The following is a 21,595-nucleotide window of genomic DNA, read 5'->3' on the forward strand; positions in this document are numbered from 1 at the left end:
AAACTTTCAACCAACGAGCGACCTGCGTGTCCTCCAGGTAAAAACAGGCAACACAGAGAGTTTCTCTAGGCACAGGCAAGGCAAGGTACAGAGGCACAGAAACCAGCTCCTCCAGGAACAGATCCAAGCACAGGACGTTCTCGCAGCGCGTCTCCTGAACATCTCCGACTCAGCCCGGACCACCACGTAACCAGGGTGTCCGAGTGCAGGACTTAACTTTTGTTCTAAGAGTCGAGAACGGAGGTAGCCAGCGCTAACCAAAGGATCCACCCGAGGTTAGCCCAGCAGCAAGCCTCGTGAACCCACCGCGAACGGTCACCTGATCAACAAGTGAACTACGGTTGGAACTGTGGACAGCTGAATCAGTATTCAGAACTAGCGCTTCATCAGGAACAAACCGGTCTTCTTCCTGACCTGCTGGGACCCACAGTCACCTTTCTCCTGTGCACAAACTCTTGCTTGTAAGCCAAAACTAACTAGCCAGTCTTCAGAGAGCATCAGCAGCGCACCACGTCACACGCAGCAACAGAAGCCTGGCACCAAGCCAGAGAGCACCGATTGGACAGCCACAAGCCTGCCACTGTTCTTTGAGCCCGCAGGAGATCTGAATCCCCAGAGATTGGATGAGTATTCAACTTCACTGCATTACTGCTCGAGAATTCAATTGTTATCCCAACCAGTTGATATCAATTTAATTCCTATGAGTGATGTACTTGCTTAAGTATCTAGTGTAGAAGTTTTAACCAATTTCATTTACGAAACGGTCTAAATGAATGATATACTGAATGTATGTCCCTCTTAGTATGTGTAACTCTTCATGATTGAATACATACCTGTTGTATTCTGCTAACCCTCACGATAAGATCTGTTATGTTTATATGCACATTCTATGTATTAATAAATGTATTCTCGTGTATTAGTACCTGTGTGTGTGCGTTGTTTGAGTTATCCCACAAGGTTGGATTCTAATGGCATCAAAAGAAGCATTTTGTGACTTACTGCCACAATTAATAATTGTCCCAGTAAATGCCCAAACCCCTACATTACTGGTGCCTCGTGAGATGATACTACAAGAGTGATTTAACTGTGTGTGTTATAATGGGTTTTGAGTAGAGTAATTTCACAATAAGCTAGTGCAGTTTGTGCTCAGTGTCCCAGGTGTGTTATATCCTGGGTGTGTGTTTTACCTCAGCTGTGTTACAGGTGAGCTCCAGTGTTCATGTTTTATACTCACTGGGTATGTGCAGCTGAGATTCCCAGTCTGCCTTGGGCTGTGTGCTTCTCACCAGGCAGGAGAAGATGTTGGACTCCTGTTTGACTGGGATGTAGCTGCTGACACTGAGGAGCCCCTGACTGTCCGTGTCCACTGTGGGGGGCTGTGATGTCACCTCGTTTCCATCCCTGTCTGTCCAGATCACTGCAGGTTGAGGGAACCAGCCCTCTGATCTGCACAGCAGCTGGGCCTGATCTCCTCCAGGGGAGTGGAGAGACACTGATGGCTGGGAGCCCAGGGCTGTGGGTTCAACACAACAGGAGACGTTTCATAGCTGATAAAAGCACACTGGAGTAAATGTAGCTGTCTTAGTGCTTTGATTTCAGAACACATGCAGCAATGATAAAGACACGTTTCCAATCTACAGTTTAAAGTTGTTTCTTTGACAGGTTTTGAAGTTTTAAATCCAGCTTGTCCATTCAGAATTACCATTATCAACAAATTAACTGAAGTGTTCAAGTATGAAGTGTGTGGCTATGGAAAGTATTCACACACCTGGAATTTTTAAATATTTTATTGTTACAATACAGTGTCATGATGTATTTAGCTGGAAGTTTTTGCCATTGATCGACAGAAAACACTCTATATAAAGTGTCAAAGTGAAAACTAAATTCTATAAATCCTCCTAAATTGATTATAAATCTAAAATGGAAAATAACCAATTGCATAAGTATTCACCACTTTTGAGTCAATATTGAGTAGAGGCACATTTAAGATTAAATCTTCTTCTTGGATAAATTTCTACCAGCTTTGCACATTTGGACACTGCAATTTTTGTCCATTTGTCTTTGCAAAACTGCTCAGACTCCCTCAGGTTGGATGGGAAAAGTTGGTCATCAGCAGTTTTCAACTCCTGCCACGGACTCGTGATTGAATTGAGGTCCAGGTTTGACTGGGCCACTCCAGAACATTTACTTTTCTTTTAAACGACTCCAGTGTGTCTTTGGCTGTACGTTTAGGGTCACTGTCGTACTGAAAGATGAATCTTCTCTCAAGTCTCAGACTGCAGCAGGTTTTACCTCAGGATTTCTCTGGACTCTGCTGCATCCAGTTTTCCTTCTGTGTTCACAAGTCTTCCAATCCCTAAAGCAGTGAAGCATCTTTATAGCATGATACTGCCGCCACCATGCTTCACAGAGGGGACAGTGGTCTCAGGAGTATAATATGTGCACTGTTACGATTGCACCAATCATAAAGCTGAACATTGAGGCCTGAAAGGTCTATTTTTGTCTCATCACACCATAGAATCTTCTTCAACTTGCTCTCAGAGTCTCCCACATGACTTCTGCCAAAGTATAGTCAAGAATCAATGTGTGTTTTTTGTCACTCTCCCATGAAGCCCACATTTGTGAAGCATCCAGTCAATTGTCATGTGCACAGTGTCTCAGATCTCAGCCATTGAAGACTGGAATTCCTTCAGAGCCTCTTGGTGGCCTTTCTGACTAGTGCTCTTCTCTCCTGGATACTAAGCTTTTGAGCACACCCTGTTCTTCAGTTTCAGTGCTGTGCATATTTTCTACATTTATTTATAATGGACTTTGCTTTGGGGGATATGTGCTTATACCTTTCCACCGATGGGAGCTTTTCTATAACCTTATCCCAGACTCACTTTGAGAGTTCCTTTGCCTTCATAGTTTTTGTTGGGAGCTGTACTTATCAACTGTGGGACCTGTAGGTACAGTGCCTTGCGAAAGTATTCGGCCCCCTTGAACTTTTCAACCTTTTGCCACATTTCAGGCTTCAAACATAAAGATATACATTTTTTATTTTATGTGAAGAATCACCAACAAGTGGGACACAATTGTGAAGTGGAACGAAATCTATTGGATTTTTGAAACTTTTTTAACTAATAAAAAAAATGAAAAGTGGGGCGTGCAAAATTATTCGGCCCCCTTGCGTTAATACTTTGTAGAGCCACCTTTTGCTGCGATTACAGCTGCAAGTCGCTTGGGGTATGTCTCTATCAGTTTTGCACATCGAGAGACTGGGCAAGAATTTCATTCTTCCTTGCAAAACAGCTCGAGCTCAGTGAGGTTGGATGGAGAGCGTTTGTGAACAGCAGTTTTCAGCTCTTTCCACAGATTCTCGATTGGATTCAGGTCTGGACTTTGACTTGGCCATTCAAACACCTGGATACGTTTATTTGTGAACCATTCCTTTGTAGATTTTGCTGTATGTTTGGGATCATTGTCTTGTTGGAAGATAAATCTCCGTCCCAGTTTCAGGTCTTTTGCAGACTCCAACAGGTTTTCATCCAGAATGGTCCTGTATTTGGCTGCATCCATCTTCCCCTCAATTTTAACCATCTTCCCTGTCCCTGCTGAAGAAAAGCAGGCCCAAACCATGATGCTGCCACCACCATGTTTGACAGTGGGGATGGTGTGTTGAGGGTGATGAGCTGTGTTGCTTTTACGCCAAACATATCGTTTTGCATTGTGGCCAAAAAGTTCGATTTTGGTTTCTTCTGACCAGAGCACCTTCTTCCACATATTTGGGGTGTCTCCCAGGTGGCTTGTGGCAAACTTTAGACGAGATTTTTTATGGATATCTTTGAGAAATGGCTTTCTTCTTGCCACTCTTCCATAAAGGCCAGATTTGTGCAGTGTAAGACTGATTGTTGTCCTATGGACAGACTCTCCCACCTCAGCTGTAGTTCTCTGCAGTTCATCCAGAGTGATCATGGGCCTCTTGGCTGCATCTCTGATCAGTCTTCTCCTTGTCTGAGCTGAAAGTTTAGAGGGACGGCCAGGTCTTGGGAGATTTGCAGTGGTCTGATACTCCTTCCATTTCAAGATGATCGCTTGCACAGTGCTCCTTGGGATGTTTGAAGCTTGGGAAATCTTTTTGTATCCAAATCCGGCTTTAAACCTCTCCACAACAGTATTACGGACCTGCCTGGTGTGTTCCTTGGTCTTCATGATGCTCTCTGCGCTTTCAACAGAACCTTGAGACTATCACAGAGCAGGTGCATTTATACAGAGACTTGATTACACACAGGTGGATTCTATTTATCACCATCAGTCATTTAGGACAACATTGGATCATTCAGAGATCCTCGCTGAACTTCTGGAGTGAGTTTGCTGCACTGAAAGTAAAGGGGCCGAATAATTTTGCACGCCCCACTTTTCATTTTTTTATTAGTTAAAAAAGTTTCAAAAATCCAATAGATTTCGTTCCACTTCACAATTGTGTCCCACTTGTTGGTGATTCTTCACATAAAATAAAAAATTTATATCTTTATGTTTGAAGCCTGAAATGTGGCAAAAGGTTGAAAAGTTCAAGGGGGCCGAATACTTTCGCAAGGCACTGTATACTGCATTTAGCCTGAACTCATGTGAAACACCCCAAATGCACACAGGTGAATTCTATTCAACAAAACATGTGACTTCTAAAGATGTTTCATTGCACAAGAGCCTATTACAGATACAGCCATTTAAAATGAGCAGGTTATACTGCGTTAAAACGCGGTGGGCTTGTCGCGGTATAATATGGGTTACCGTATAATACCGCATAATACCGCAAGTAAGATAATAGTATCCGGAATTTCTATAAAATAATAATAAAGCTCAACCTCTCATGTACAGCGTTTGAGCTGTCGCCATCAAAGTCTTTACCGAATATATTACTAATAGTATTAATAATGAATGACCTTGGACAAGCTGTAAACTCAAAGTATTACCCTGGTCCACATTCTTTGTAACCATCTTTGTAAACGAAAATAGTTTATTTTTTAATTGACCTTCTTTGTAACTGAAAATACTTTATTTTTTCATTAACAAAAAGTAACACCACAGCATTTCTGTCACGCCCTCTGCAGCCAGAGGGCGCTCCTTCTCTGTCCTGTCCCTAGTTTCCGGTCTGTTGTCCTTCCGGTCCCTCTCTTTCCCTTGGGCTATATATTTCCGGGTCTTGCTCTCTGTCCTGGCTCAGCATTGACGTTCGGATGTCCTGAGACCCGCCTAGCACCAGGGCGCCCCACGTCCGCTCCCTGAGGGCATAGGTTTCTATACGGCATTCCTGAACTCTTTGCACTAATGAGCCCGGGCCTTTTTCCTGTCTCGCCGCTACGCATATGGGTCTTTTTCTGCTCTCCTGCTCCCCATGGTTAGTCCCTTTGGACGTCTGTGACAATTTCGTTGATCCAATCATGCATTTGTTTCCAATCATGCAAAGTAATTCTTGAGAATTTCCGATTCACCATGCCTTTCACACGCTCATAAACGATATTAATTTAGGAACATAAACATGTTATATAAACTGTACTGTATATGGCTGGTCTCAGTACTTTAAAGAAAAAATACACACCGGTATTCCATTTCTCCCTAAACATTTTAAGCATCAGAGTCTTACATGTGGTTATTTCGGAAACGTTTTTACGTGCTCCTTGCTCCCTCTGATCATGTTACTAGATGTTTATACACTATACAGTACTCTGTGAGAAAAGCGATAGTTTTAAGCTTTTCTGTGAATACGTTCGATACCGGAGTAAACAAGTACACTTTTAGAATTTGATTAATAGGGAATATAATATGGAATCGCTTATCTAAAGAAATGAATAACGATATAATTATATTCATGTACTGTGACACAAACAGCAGTATATACTGGACACATACAGTATCTATTGATCTGTGTGGCTGTTTCACCCCCTGTCATGTGACTGTGTTAGAGGCGTGATGGTTAAAGTGCTTGACTCATGAGTGAGAGGTCAGCTGTTCAAATCCAGCTGGCGCTACGAATTTCCTTTTAACAAACATTTCTTTGAAAAAATAAAATAGCAGTATTATGGACAATTAATTGACTTTTTTATATTTCACAACACGTTTGATATAAGTTATTTTTTAATAACAACGAATAGTCACCGTCTTTCTCTCTGAATCGGTCCAGTAGCAGGAACCTCTATCGTGTGGATCCCTTCAGATCTCCCTTCAGATTTAAAGGTTATTAATAATATGTCGCATCTGCCCAGTTTAGCTGATCTTTTGCTGCCTACACATGCTTACACAGCTCCCTAGGTAAACTATCATACTTGACAGAGAAAGCCTTAGAGAACTTAACATTTTTATTATCAACTAATTGTAAATACGACGTTTACATTGGTGTTATTAATTTTTCACTTGAGTGTATGGAGGAGTGTCAGCTGTCAATGAGAGCAGACCACCCCCTCTTAGGCTGGGCAAACGATTTTTTTAATTAAAAAATAGATATAATGATATAAACATTTTCTGCAACGTTTCGGCTGTGAATCCTTCTTCTTTGAGTGGCTGCATCTGTACATGTGTCATTGTAAAAGGGGATACATTCTTATGTAATCACTTATATTCTGCTTTATATTTCAAATTTAGGAAGAACTGTAGAATTTTGTTTTCACTCTGACATTATAGAGTGCTTTGTGTCGATCAATGGCAGAAAATCCCAAATAAATACACAGTGATTCTATATTGTAACAGTTAAGTGGGGGGGAGGGGTGAATACTTATGATGGCCACTGTAAGTTGTAATATGCTTTGTTGTGTTGATTTGTACTAGATTGAGTTCTGTTGTAATGCGTACTGCTTTACTTTATACTGCTGAGTGGTGTAGTGTTGTGCTGTAGCGTGTACAGTAGTGTTGCTCTGTACTTTATTTTGCAGTGGTGAGCTGTTATATCATGTTGTGTCGATGAAAAGTCACAGCAGTAATGGAAGCTGACACTGAGTGTCTTAATGTGAGGACTGAGCTGACATCACAAGTCAGGATCCTCAGTGCCCTCTAATGCAACTGCCTGTGCAGACTGGAGTGTGTAGTGTAGTGTTGTACTGTGTTGTGTAGTATAGTGAGGTTCCAGCTGTCTGAAGTCTATGATTATTAAGGACTCGGTTTAGTGCTGCAATTTAAATTAGTTACAATGTGGTAATAACTGTTCTCACTGCCATTTGATCTGAATTAAACAATCTGTAAAGTTGTCCACCTCACTTTTATCTGGTGCATTATTGTGTAGCTGGACTATTGTGTAAAAATAAGACCTCTATTAAATTTGTAGGTATTAACAGCTTGTACAGTAAAATCATCCTTTCCAAAGGCCCATCCCAGTACCAGGGATTTTCTCTATGGTAGAGAAATATAGACAGTCACAAAATATCTTTTAAAGACTGCATAGTTGAAAGCAATGAAACAGAACATGAATTTTTATTTTATGTTTAATATTATGTCAATTTCGACTTAACTGTGAAATTCTGAGTTCTCCTGACAGAGTACAGCTGAGCTCAGTTTATCAGTACTTTTCTCTAAGACATTATTTAATGTATTATAACTCATCATTAGTATCTAATTTCTCATTTTTACTGTGTGTAATTCTGGGAGAAAGACACTCACCTCTCAGACCCAGTTCAATAACAGTGTCATCCTCCATCAGGTCAGAACCCACCATGCATTTATACTGTCCATGGTCAGAGCGTCTCACATCTCTCAGTTTTAAAGACACATTGCCTCTGTGGAGCTCCTCCAGGAATAGACCACCCCTGTCCCTGCAGGCTGGGTTCTGTCTAACAAGGTTATACCAGCCTGATTCATGCAAACAAACAGGTTTATAGTTATCCTCTCTAAACCACCTGATCTCTAGATCCTCAGCACTGATTTCAGGTGAGAGGTAACAGGGCAGAACAGCGTCTTCACCAGGGAAAACGAACACAGGAACAGCTGGACCTCGAACCTGAAACCACTCTGAAAGAGAAAGAGCACAGCAGACATGAGTCTTCAGCCTCGACACAGACAAACACTCTGAGACAAACTGTAAATCATCAGTGTCAGAATAAAGCAGAGCAACTCAGTGACACACAGTGTTTTCTACAAAGAGCCCATCACTGATTCAGACCCACATGTGACTGAGGAGCACTGAAGATCAGTGAGTCTCATCTCACCATCTGCTCCTCTTCCTCACACCAGTGTTTCCCACACTGGGGTCTGGATCTCTCACCCAGGACCCTCAGATCCTCAGCTTCACTCCCTGATAGAAGAGCTGTGACTGTGTTCACTGAGGGTCTGTTACTCTGCAGTGACAGTAGGGGGTTAAATCAGGCTCTCTATCTGTGTCTCTCTCTGCTTTCTGGTCTTTTATCTACTGAAACAATTCACATACAGAACCCTGTTGATTAATACATCTGATAAACAACAGTCAAGATCCAGTCAGGCTCCTTCTACAAGTGTCATCTACATCTCCCCATGTTTCACAACCACATGTTGTAATGTCCTGTGTGTTTGGGTCACTCCAGGACTCCCTCTGTAAGTGATGAGTACCTGATATAGCCAACATTAACTCCCACACTGAGGCACAGACTGGGAGAGAGTGTGTAGCAGCTCTCAGGTCAGCAGTGTGACTTGGCCATGATTGACACTGTCTCTGAGTCTGTCAGCTCATCCCACAGGTGCTCAGGGGTCTGATGACAGAGTGACTCAGTGGAGGACATTGATCCCAGACTGACACACAACCTCATGAGCAGAAGAAAGGCTGATGACAAGAACAGACTGTTCAGCCCATCAGTGCTCATCACTGTCCTGCACTTTCACAGCACCAGGCTCAGATGTGAAAGTTCAGAGTCTGTGTCTCCACTGTGTGTCATGGTGATGTGTTAATACCTCCCAGTGCTGCTGCTGACACAGTCAGTCTGGTCACATAGGGCTCCAGTGCAGCTGATTGACCTAGTTTAGGGCTCTTGAGATCGAGACTGGGACATCACCTAAAAAATGAAAGAATCTGAATCCAGAAACCCAAGACCTGAGACCAGAAGTCTGGAACCCTGATCCAGTGGTGTCTTCCTGCAGCCGCCTGCCTTCAGTGTCACAGATCCTTCCCTCTGTCTGCTATCATCCAGTCACAGCACCATTCCTTCTCAGCTGTCTTCCCCATATTATAACCTAACTCCTCCTTTTCCTGCTCTTGCCCTCCTGCCTCTACCCCTGACGTTCTGTCTGGTTCAGTCCTGTATATTCTAACATGTTCAATATATTCAGATTTCTCTGTTCATCTGGTGTCCTACCTGTAGAACAGTAAGCAGGCGTCCAACCATATCTTCTCTCTCTCCTGTCCCCTGAAGTCCCACACAGTTTAATGGTAGTCCAGATTTTCCAATTCCCTCAAGACTCATATTCCTTTCCTCCAAAATTCACAGCTCCTCGTTCCAAGGACTCTGGAACTCCTCTCTTTACACTCCCTAGATGCCTTGATGCTCATCCTGCCTCCTGTTCCCCTCTTACTGCAGGGGCACATTAAACAAAGTGCAGACATGAATTTGGTCTGTCTCCTCATTCACTCTACTTGCTTCTTCCAATCCAGAAAAAAACTGTAGCCTCTGTCTGCTCTTTTGAAATGTACTGAAGCACACTGTTCCCGGTGTGTCAAGATCCTGATCATCTGTGATCTCCATTTCAAAAACTGGAGTTCAACTCACTGTGGATAAAACATCACTGAATTCATTGGAATTACTCAGTTCAGAAGAGTTTTGTCTCCTTCCTTCACCAAAAAGCTTGACTGCATTCAATTGAATTTTTTTAGTAATTTGTCCACTAGGTCTGCACAACCCTTGTCTTGCTCTGATCACTCTTGTCTTTGCTGGGTCAACTCAACAATGTGATGAAAATCATTCCCAGAGACAGTATTGTGTAGATCTAATCTAGACAACAGTCAGGCCAGATAAATGTTACAATCTTTATGTTATCAGCTTCAAAAATTTTATTCTTGGAAACTGTACTGAGATTTTCAGTCATCAGTGTGAAATCAGAGTTCTGGTCAGGTTATTGATTAAAAAACCAAGAAAAGTCTCACTGTACCTGATCCTGAGACACAGGACTGGTGGAGAAACAGCAGAGTCACAAAGAGCCACTGTGACTGGTCAGACTCCATCTCTGAAACGAAGAAACACTGTGAAGTAAGAAAGACACACTTATGAGTTACATGTCACATCTGAAATAAAGAAACACTCGAACAGAGATCAAATGTCTCTGAAAGATACAGGCAATAAACCTTAATGAAGCACACTTGACACTACTTCTGGAACTGTATCTGACTGGTAACTTCTGTAACCAACCTGATTTCACTGTCACTCCAGCAAACAGCAGCTTCAGACTTGAATACTAAATCTTCTTCAGCTTATAGATAAACTCTTGAATCAGAAACTGTGCTGTCTCAGTGCTGGTCTGTAATTATTATTATGTGCTGTAAGTTGAAGTCTTTTCTCCTGTCTAATCCTCCATCTTATTCACAGTAACTGCTGTTCACTGCTACAGGGACACAGTTCTCTTCCTTCTTTCACTTCACCTGCACAGACCTGTTCTTTCAGCACAGACTCACCCAGCCTGCAGAGCAACACTCCCACTGAGCTGAGTCTGTGTCTGAGCAGTGAACAAGGGCAGCAGAGCAGGTGGGAACAGGAAGTTTGAATCTTGTCTACCGTTGTATTTCTGTCACTGGTGTTTTATTTAATTTGACCAGAGAATTATTGATCAATTTAGTATAATTAACATTGTATTTAATTTGCAAGTGTAGTTCCAGAGGCAATACAGTGAGCAGGACAGGGACACTCAGAGCTGTGGTCTCAGTGCTTTTCCAGAGACAGTACAGTGAGCAGGACAGGGACACTCAGAGCTGTGGTCTGAGCTCTTTTCTACAGACAGTACAGTGAGCAGGACAGGGACACTCAGAGCTGTGGTCTGAACTCTTTTCCAGAGACAGTACAGTGAGCAGGACAGGGACACTCAGAGCTGTGGTCTGAGCTCTTTTCCAGAGACAGTACAGTGAACAGGACAAAGACACAATGAGCTGTGGTCTGTATGTGGTATGGTTGTCAGAAAATTGGTTCATTATAATGTGTTCATTAACCCATCAGTGCTTTTTGTTCATACTAGTGACAATTTCATCAAATGTAATGATTACACTGCTTAGTCATGCAAGTCATATTGTTACCACATCACTACCAGAACTCTAAATGTTACAGTGCTCTACAGTAATAATACAACTACAGTTTTTTTAATTACAGTATATAGAAATATTAGTAATCATTTATAAATAGTTATTAGGGAACTGATAATTGCATTTTGGATTTTAATTCTGAAAACAGTAGTACAATATTGGTAGCTGTGGATATTATTTCATGTAATTTGTGAATGTATAGTGGACTCTGGACTCACACCTGAAGAAGGCTCCAAGGCCGAAACGTTGTGTTTTCTTTCTTTTTTTCAGCATGGAATAAATCTATTACTTGTTCCTTTGCAGCCTACGCATGCTGACGCAGCTACCCACCTGAACTACTAGAGGTCTATAGACTCACACACACAGACAGGGTACAATCCACAAGCACGGACAGAGCACAATCCAAAAATTCAAACAGGCACACAGGGTTTAATTACGTTCACACAGTACTATTACACATACACACAGGGCACAATCAGACAAACACACACAGACAGCACAATTGCAAACACATGCACACAGTGAATAAGTGCAGAGAAAGCACAATCACACACAGAGGGCTCAATCACAGAAACATACACACACATACTGTAGCACAATCACACAGACACATGCACACACAAGGTACTGTCACATACACTGAATACTATTACAAATGCACACAAAGAGGCCACAGTCTCTCATACAGGGCACAATCACAGAAACACACACAGGACACAATCACCCAATCTCACACACAGGGCACACAGGGTACACCGTCACACACAGAGTACTATAACACAAGCACGCTCACAGGACACAATCACACAATTGGTACTATCTCACACTTAGAGGGCCCCAGTTATATAAATAGCTGCTGCTTTCCTTCCTGAGGCAGTTGGTGATTCAGAGGCCCAAACCCCCCAAAACCCCAATTGCTCCAGTGTGCATGTTGGGGTTGGAGGGGGATCCCCAATGTCTGTGCCCTGTGACCCAGATATAGAGCAAAGGAGGAGGCTCCTGATGAGAATCAGTCTGACCTAATCTTGATATTTCTTCCTGGGCACCTCTGATTATTGCAGGACCAACTCATGAGCCCCTGCCTGGCACCCCGACCACCCCAATGATAGAAAAGCCCAGAAGCTTATCAAATCTTGAGAGGAGGCAGAGGAGAAGGCACCTACGGGCCCAGAGGTCAGGGGTTGGGAGGTCAGACTACATCCAGGGACACCTGGTTACTAACTGTCTCAGTATCCTGTATCACTCGTCTAACTCCCTTACTGGACAAGGTCCTGTAGCTGACAGTTATAGTACTGGTACAGTCGAGTTTACAGCTCAACATCCTGCTCACAGCTGGCTAGCGGCAGAGCTTGACTGGATTTCATGACCTCTGGACAGCAATGTTGAGCTGAACTTCAGACACTGGCATCTAGCCTTATTATAGAGCAGTGTCCAGGCTCGGTAGCGTAGCAAATAGTCATCAGTATCACAATCTGAGACTTGTGAGCTCGATACTCATGCAGGTATCCAGGTATCCAGGCATGACCCTACCATCATAATGGATGGGCTACTCTGGCACTGGAATGTCTGCTCAGGCCCACTCAGACCTTACAAAGCCTGGTTTTATGGTCTTAGGGTCAAGAGGTCAATGTTACTGGATCATACGGCTCAGTAACCAATCAGGAACCTGCAGAGTGTGGTAACCCCACGTCGGTCTCGAATGCCCACGAATCTTTCAACCAATAAATGACCGTAGTTCCTCCAGATAAAAGATGAAGGAGGCTGCACAAGGCTCAGAGCTGTGCTCCTCCTTGTGTCTCAGACTCAGCTTGGACAATCGTGTGACTGCCGGGGTTGTCTGAGTGCCAGGACGTAGCTCTTGCTCTAAGAGTCAAGGTAGGAAGACGCCTGTGTGACAGAAGGACCCGCCCGAGCTCAGCCCTGCAGCGAGCCTCGTGAACCAGCGGTAACCGGCCATGAGCGCTCGCCTGATCAACGAGAGGACTACTGTCTGCTCGGACCTGTCGACAGCTGAATCTCAGTATTCAGGACCAGCGCTGCGTCGGGAACGGACCGGTCTTCTCCAGTCTGAAGAGTGGGACTTGCTTGTGTAGCGGAGCTACATCACCGCCCTCCCTGTGCGTAGCAGGGACCTCAGCCGTCTGGGCTGGGGGAGGTCTCCTTTAGCTCACTCAGCTGGTTCCCTGTTGCGTTACGCCGGAGACCCGGGTTCGAGCCCATGTGTTGCGGGGTGGAGCGGCGAGGGCACGAGCCCGTGTGGAACTGCGACGGTCACACTCGGACCCTCCGTCGCTTTTCTGTGCACAGACTCTGCTAGTTGAGCCAGGACTCACGAGCCGGTCCTCAGAGAGGCACTGCCAGCGCGCCGCAGCAGGAATCTCTCCCTCCTCCGCCCACACCTCCAGCTGCTCCAGGACTGGGTGGGCACGGAGCCGGAGGACGCCGACTGGACGCTGCGACAGAGCCTGCCGCTGTTCCTCTGCTGTCCGCGGGAGATCTGAATCCACATCCATCGGATGAGTCTTCAACATTCGACACTGCAGCTCGAGAATTCAGCTGCTACCTGCACACCAGCTGATGTCAATTTAATTCATATGAGTGATGTACTTGAATTGAGTATCTGATGTAGAAGCTCATTAACAAAATTGTATACTGAATGTACCTCTCGATATTTGGAGCACTTTGTGATTGAATATATACCTGTTGTACTCTGCTAACCCTCACTATATGCACAGTTTTATGTTGTAATAAATGTATCTTGTGTACTAGAATCCGTGTGTGTGTGTGTGTGTGTGTGTGTTGCTTTTTTCTAATAGTCATCAAAGAATCTTCTTGTGATTTACTGCGACAATTAATACAATTAATTTACTGCTAAAATTAATAACTGTCCCAGTAAATGCACAAAACCCCTACATTTACTGTAGGGGATGTTTCAGTGTGAGGATGGTGCAGATTGAAATGAAAGTCGATGGCACAGAGTAGTCAGTGTGAGAGGAGCACTGCAGGTTCTGTACACGAGCTGAGAGAAAGAAACAGCTCCCCTTGCTCTTCAATGTGTTGTGCAGTGTGCTTGCTGCTTAAACCACAGTGCTGTGCATGCTGATCTGTGAACTTTTGCGATCTATCAGGTTGGTTGTGTATTTGATATGTGGTGCTCTGTGGTAGAACTGTGGTTTTGTACTTAAAAGCTTTCCTGAGTAACAGCGATGGCTGCTAAAATGTCTGAATTAGAGTCTGTTGTAAGTACTCTCTCTAGCATTGACAATCCTGACTACTGGGACAGTACTGAGAAGCTAAACTTTGACGAAATTGAGAAAATTCAGGCAGAACTTTTAGCTGAGGCAACGAACCAGCTTAATAAGGAAGGGTCTGTGAACACAGTTCAGGTCCTGTCTTGTTTCACTCCAAACCCCACTAGACAACTTGAATAGTCTTGTCCAAATTATCGAGGTTTCAAACGCTTCAGGGTGAACTGGAGAGGTATCAAACTGAGCTGGAGTTGAATTATTGGACCTAATCAAGGAAAAGAGAAAAGACAATGAAAAATGTGAAAACCAACGCAAAGAAGTTTGAACTTATCTGTTGAGACAACTGTCACTGAGAAGGCTAGGAGAGAACTGGAGGCAAACCTGGCTGAAAAGGAAAGGGAACTGGAGAGCTTAAACGAACGCAGCCATAAAACGTGCAAGGACTCGTTACACATCAGTGAGGATGAAGATGCTCAGACAGGAACTGGATTCTGCCCTGCAGGAAGCCAAACAGTTGAAACAGAGCAGGCGTTCCTCACCGCGGAGCAGTCCGGAGCGCTCGGTGAGCCGGGAGCGAAGGGGTCCGCCTGAGAGAGAGTTCTCCTGGCCAGGGTCATCATGGGGTAGATCGCCGAGCCCTGAACGCTAGGGAGATTCAATTAGGGCACAGACCTCCTGACCACGATCTCCACCATCCCTGTGTCAGCGGAGAAGCTAGGAAAATGAACCTCCATTCGCTGAGACAGCTGGTGAAGGATATAGAGAGATTGGACCTGACAGTGTCAGAGAGTAATGTTGAGAGTTACATCGCTGAGCTCAGGTACTCACTGCGGTTTGTGCCAGGTGCCACAGAACAAGAGAAGGTGCTGCTGGGGAGAAAAACAACCAGCAGAGCCGTACGTGAGTGGATGGCCAGGCAGGGAAAGAGGTCTGTAATGACTTTGAGGAGCTGTGCCGAGCCCTGATCCAAGAGTACAGTGTGTTTATCAACCAGACATCTGCTGTAGCTGGCGCCCATCACGTTAACCATGAGAGAGCTGAGTCCCCTCGCGAATATTACAAGAGACTTAGACGCACTTGTTTTGAGGGGCGGAATTATGAGGGATGTGAAGAGAATGTAAATTTCAAGGGCTTATTCCTTGCCAATCTCCACCAGTATTTTAAATCAATCCTGAAAGACACAGGCGGCCAATGTAATGACACAGGTGAAATGTCCTCAGATTTTCTCTTTTGGGTTTAAACTCTTGCTGCTGCAGGTGACTCATATCTTTCCTTGGCATTTGGGCTGTCGCCAGAAAACTCCCAGTCACTGCTGAGGGACAGTCTTTTCCAATTACAGAATTACAATTGTATACTGTTGAGACTTTTAATAATTTTAAACTGTGTATTACAGCATGTTAAACATTAATCTGATTGAAAAGTAAGTATATTTTAGAAAAGCAAGATTTCTCAGTTGGACAAAAGTACACAACCTTCCACCTTCTTCATAAATATTTTAATTATGCATAAATATTTGGTCCATCAAAGTCTTTAACTTGCTAATTTACAGTGGGTTGTGGTTTTAATGTGCTTGTTCCAACATTATAAAGCTTATAAGGAACAAGTAATAGGTTAATTCCATGCTGAAAAGAGAAGAAAGAAAACACAACATTTCGGCCATGGAGCAACTGACCCTCCAGGACAAACCCTGACCTGAGAGGAGGGTCAGACTGAGCAACAGAACCACTTCCCTCCAGGACAAACCCTGATCTGACAGGAGGGTCAGACTGAGCAACAGAACCACTTCCCTCCAGGACAAACCCTGATCTGACAGGAGGGTCAGACTGAGCAACAGAACCACTTCCCTCCAGGACAAACCCTGATCTGATGGGGAGAAGAGTTGGTTCAACACAGACAGAAGAGCTCACAGCAGTTAAACACATCTTCATCTGTTTATTAAGAGATGTGCAGTTTTTAATAGGAAATGTGGTTCTGTTCAGTTTTCAACTGATAGAAGTACCAGTGATGTTAAGGAGAAAAATATTTGCAGAGTCTATAATATTTAGGCCAACTCACGTGTTCAACAAAAATATATTGCCTTTTCAAAGACCATAACAAGCCACACAGAAAACTGCACATTTTGGTTACAGAAATAAAAATAATTTAGCTGACCTGTAGACTGAGTTCACCTGTAGCCTCATCTGTCTTGTTTGTGATTAACTGTCCAGGTTCACTTTAAAGCTGCACCTCTAAGTGCAGTTTTAAATCTGCAGTATTGCTGTGATTTACACTGACTTTCTTTGGACACAACCTGCAGACATGATGTTGCTTGTGGATCCTTGTAACTTGAGCTTTCATCAAGGCCCTAAAGCCAGCGTTGGAGATACAGAAGGTTTTCTAAGCTCCTCTTAGTTTTAGTCAGTGTTAAATTACCTGAGAATAACAGACTACTTGCACAGGTTGTGAATGGTTTAAAAAAAAACTTTATTAATGGGGGTGATTATGGTAGGAAAAAATGTCCATGTATGGTGGACTGCTTTTTAAATCATGTATGTGAAGACACTGTAATCATTTTACTTTGATTCAGTCTTTAAAATTTAAAATGATTATTGTACTGTATAACATTGATTCATGTATAACCACATTACTTCATATGTAAAAGCATTATTTAGGCAAGAAACCAGCAAAAACCAGAGTTCACAGGTTTATTTACTGGGTGATCAGAATCTTGACAGGAGTCTCAGAGCAACGTCCTGCACAGCTTCTCTCCTGGACGTGTCCTGTGAGCCTATGAGTTCTCCTCCTTCTCCTTTCCTGAACACACAGGAGATACAGCACCTCAACACCATCAAAGGCAGAGCATTAACATGACCAGTGGGAGATCCTGTGCAGTAAATACAGTTGTCAGCTGATTGCTAACTACAGAAATGTCATTGACAGACACAGAAAAACATCATACATTTGACAAAAAAACGGAAAAACTATGTTTTAACTGCGCATCTCTAAATGTAACACTATAGAACCAATAACTGAGCTGAGACTTTACTGTATAGACTGCTTCACGAGATACAGATTCACTAGATTCACTGTTCCTTCAGATTCAGTTCCTTCAGCCTGTCAGTGTGGGACACTCCCTTCAGACTAAAGAGACTCGGTTCCTGCAGCCTGCCAGTGTGGGACACTCCCTTCAGACTAAAGAGACTCAGTTCCTTCAGCCTGTAAGTGTGGGACACTCCCTTCAGACTAAAGAGACTCAGTTCCTCCAGCCTGTCCATGTGGGACGCTCCCTTCAGACTAAAGAGACTCAGTTCCTTCAGCCTGTCAGTGTGGGACACACAGTCTGTATCTATTAGTCAGTCACTTTCTAGTCACCAACATTTAATTTAGTCTAGCGGACTAAATTTTAATAATTATTATAATTAAATTATAATAAGTATTTTAGTTGAGACCTGTCTAATATGGAACAGACCTTTTACAACATTCTTTTTACAACATTGTAGTCATAGAGACATTTTTAGTCAAGCAGTTGAATTTAATTGTATAATAAAATGTATTTCTAAGAGAATAATTGAACAGCTCGAAGTTCGATATTCATTTTGTCAACAGTGTTTTCCCGCGGTACAGCACTGCGTCACAAAGTGAACAAAGTGAAATATTTTCATGTGGTCGGAGATGCAGTATTAGGAGCTTTTCAGTTTGTTCTGAGAGTTTGGACACGGCTAGGATTAAAACAAAAGTGGCAAACAAGTAAAGGAATGAGTTTAACTTCACTTCTTACTTGAACAGCAGGTCTGTCGCCATCTTCTAACCCGCTTGCTCTAGGGAGCGTCTCACAATTACCACACTAACCAGCGCACAAGGGAGTGTGTTAAAACTAACTCTCACGACATAGTCCCTCTGCGGACAGAGAATCGTCCATATGAAATGTCCAAACGGCAGGACGGAAGACAAGACCGACACGGAGCCCAAGTTTCTGTTTCTGAAGAAAAAAAAAACTGCCCCTGGCTTTTCATATGAAGGAAAGCAGAGCTTTCACTGGCCCATTACCAAACTTTATTGGGAAATAAAATAAAGAAAAGACTAGAAAACGATCAGAGATCAAATAAAACGTCTCTCACAAACCACCACAGTAAAAATAAACCCCAAACGAACATAAAATACCGAATATAGTCATGTATCCCTGTATTAAAGGGAACCGGGTATTAGACTGGTTATAGCTGGTAACAGAAGCAGCGCTGGTTACAAACTACAACTCCCATAACCACCCTGAGCCACTTCCTGTCTGCGTCACAGTCCTTATTCCTCCTGGCTGTGGTGACGTCATCGGGTCCCTCCCCGTTCTGGCAGCTTCACAGTCACCGGCGCGTGCAGGAGAGACTCACACGGGATTTCATTTTTAAAAGTTTATTTTCTCAAAATTAGAAAAAAAACACAACAGGGTTTCCAGAGATATTTCTCGCCCTCTCTGGTACATATTATTTTTCCCCGTATAAGTTTACACACGACACAACATCGTCATCATCTAAAAATCCTTTTAAATTGATGACATCATCTCACTACCCGTCAGTAAACCCGTCTCCCAGTGTGAGCAGTGGACAGAGAGCTGGGAGAGAGTCAGCCCGTGTTCATGAGTCAGTGACGGGTTTAATCTCCACACTGACAGCAGGCAGCAGCTCAAGGGCTTTATTCTGATCCACAGTATAGAAAACAGGATAGATCTTCTCCCCCTGAGGGAAGACCATGTCAGTGAAAGTGTAGACATGAGCTCTGGACTCCACTGTGTAAAAGGAGACCTTCCTCTCCTCAATATCCACACACACCCCCAGCTTCTTGGGCCGCAGACTGAGGGGGAGAGGGGTCGCAGGGTCAGTGAGAGCAGAGAAATCAGGGTAGTACTCCAGACACCAGTAACCCTGCTGGGGAGAGAAGCTGAACCTTCCTTTCCTCTCTGCAGAATCTCTGGTCACTCCTATTCTCCAGTATGGATTCACCTCCACCTCCCAGTAGTGTCTCCCTGAGGTGAAGGCCTCCCTGCTCACGACACATTCCCAGTAATCAAACCTGTGAGGATTGTCAAAGAGACTCTTCCACTGTCTCCGTCTCACTCTCTTCCCATCCTCAGACAGGCTGAGCCCACAGTGAGCTGTATCAGGGTCCAGAGTCACAGCAGCTGGGGAATAAAACACAAACATCACAACAGGCTCCTGCCGATCACAGTCCAACTCAACTCCATCAGACTGTGAAATGTCTTTGTCCCCAAACACACCGAGAGAGAAACACCAGTCAATTACTAATGACTGCTCTTCCCTTCCAGAGAAACGACATCTTCTTCACTGTTTCACTAGTGTTACACATGGGAGTGATCCCAATATCCTCTAAATCCAAACATTAAACACTTGTTTTCACAGGGATGAAACTTTATTTTTTTTAAACGACATTATTAATAAACACAGGACCGACCGGACTGCCGGAGAAACTACAGCCCGACCACTCGCTTTCAAACACTTCACAACCCAACACAGCGACCTGTATACTGTAAGAAACTGGACAGCCTGTCTGTTAAACCGGTTTATTTCAAATCCCAGTTCAGCAGCTCGTTCATCTTCTCTGAGACCATTTTCCTGATGATGCAGAATAAAAAAGTGCTGAATTCAAAGACTGTATAGTGCTCGTTTGTTACAGAAAAAATATATATCATGGAGAAAGCAAAACCTTGCTGAAATACAATAAAGCCTTCCCACTTACTTTGAAAATGTGAAGAAATATCCAAAGTGTTCAATTGAAAGCAGAAATAACACATCCAGAAACCCGGAGAGAAAGACGAGAGAAAAAGAGGCGCTCATACTGACTTCAGACTGCTCGCGCTCACTGTCCGCCTCTCTGATAGGAGACACCAGCTGTCAATCAGTGAGCTCTGACCACTGAGAGATGGGGGGCGGGGCTTATACATGTTCAGAGCAAATGGGGGTTTTAATCGATTCAATTCAAGAAGCTTTATTCGCATGACCAATGGATACTGACTTAATAATCTCCTAATACTAAGTAGTTAAGTATGAACTCTTAATAATAAATACTATCCTTATTTTGCCTGCTGGTCAATCTAGTAAAGATCAAAGATTCTTCTCAGTTCTTTTTTTTTACTCCTGGAAAATAGAAAGGCTGTAAAAAAGAGCCTATCCGGTATAAAATATATATATATAAAATATATAAATATAAATAGATTGGACATGGCCTAGAAAAATAGGTATCTACATGCTACATTTTGAAAAATCACTTTTGAAGAAATGATATGTGTTTTTTTGGGGGGTGGATAATTCTTCCAAGTGTGTTTACTGAGTAAGATATATATACATCTGATGCTTCAGACTTGATGTCCAGGTGGTTCCTTGAATTCAGACCCTGAACCAGGCCTGGACTCTCTATCCTGTCAAAGATATTGCAAGATGTTCAGGACACAAACACTCCAGGAGAAAATGACCTTTGAGGAGCTGGGGGTTAAAGAGGTTCAGCTCCTCAAAATACAATATTAACACAGCCAGAGGAAAGAGGGAAACAGAAGAAGAAAATGTAATTTTATAATGTTTCTTCCTGCTGGCCCATCAGCCTGGTTGACATGTGAAGAGAACCAGCCATTTCTCAGACAAGAGAGAGGCCTACAGGCCCCAGAGGAGCCCCTGTACCAGAGTCCCACTGCTGCCTCTCACAAGAGGCTGTGTGTCTGTGAAACTGCAGGGGAAGAGTACTCTGATTATACCATCAGAGTATAATTCCAGTTTTATTCCAGCCTTTAACAGTGTTTCTCTTTAGGATTTGAATAGCTTGTTATTATGAGACTGGCCCTGCTCCTGAATTCTCCTGATATTCCACAGTTATTCACAAATCCAGGTTCACTGGCTCTGCCACATTCCGCCTGTAGACCCTCAGTCAGGAGGAGCAGAGACCAGAGCACATGGCCTTCAGGGAAAATGAGTTTTCTACACTGTCAGTCCCTCCAGGAGAGACTCATACTGGCCATTAGACTGAAACACAGGATGGAGATAGAAATTCCCACCATGAAACTTTGATCTTCACAGCCCACATGTAGGATGTTACAGAAACATGAGATTGAAATACATCTCCTTCTGTTTACAGACCATCTCACACTAATGAGACC

At 43.4% G+C, this 21,595-nt stretch overlaps 3 protein-coding genes across 5 annotated transcripts in view; all 3 read right to left on the reverse strand.

Moving 5' to 3' along the window:
- Positions 1-10,356, reverse strand: part of LOC138238068 (butyrophilin subfamily 2 member A2-like) — a 168,947-nt gene extending 158,591 nt beyond the window's left edge. The window contains exon 1 of the mRNA XM_069187924.1: positions 10,322-10,356. The gene's annotated coding sequence lies outside the window, so the exon portion shown is untranslated. The remainder of the gene's footprint in view (positions 1-10,321) is intronic.
- Positions 1-21,595, reverse strand: part of LOC138238196 (fructose-bisphosphate aldolase A-like) — a 216,302-nt gene that overhangs the window by 70,840 nt on the left and 123,867 nt on the right. The gene's annotated exons all lie outside the window — the stretch shown is intronic.
- The window catches only part of LOC107076383 (butyrophilin subfamily 1 member A1-like), an 86,794-nt gene that overhangs the window by 53,214 nt on the left and 11,985 nt on the right, over positions 1-21,595 (reverse strand). The gene's annotated exons all lie outside the window — the stretch shown is intronic.

Source organism: Lepisosteus oculatus, chromosome 4, assembly GCF_040954835.1.
Source record: "Lepisosteus oculatus isolate fLepOcu1 chromosome 4, fLepOcu1.hap2, whole genome shotgun sequence".
Lineage (NCBI taxonomy): Eukaryota > Metazoa > Chordata > Actinopteri > Semionotiformes > Lepisosteidae > Lepisosteus > Lepisosteus oculatus.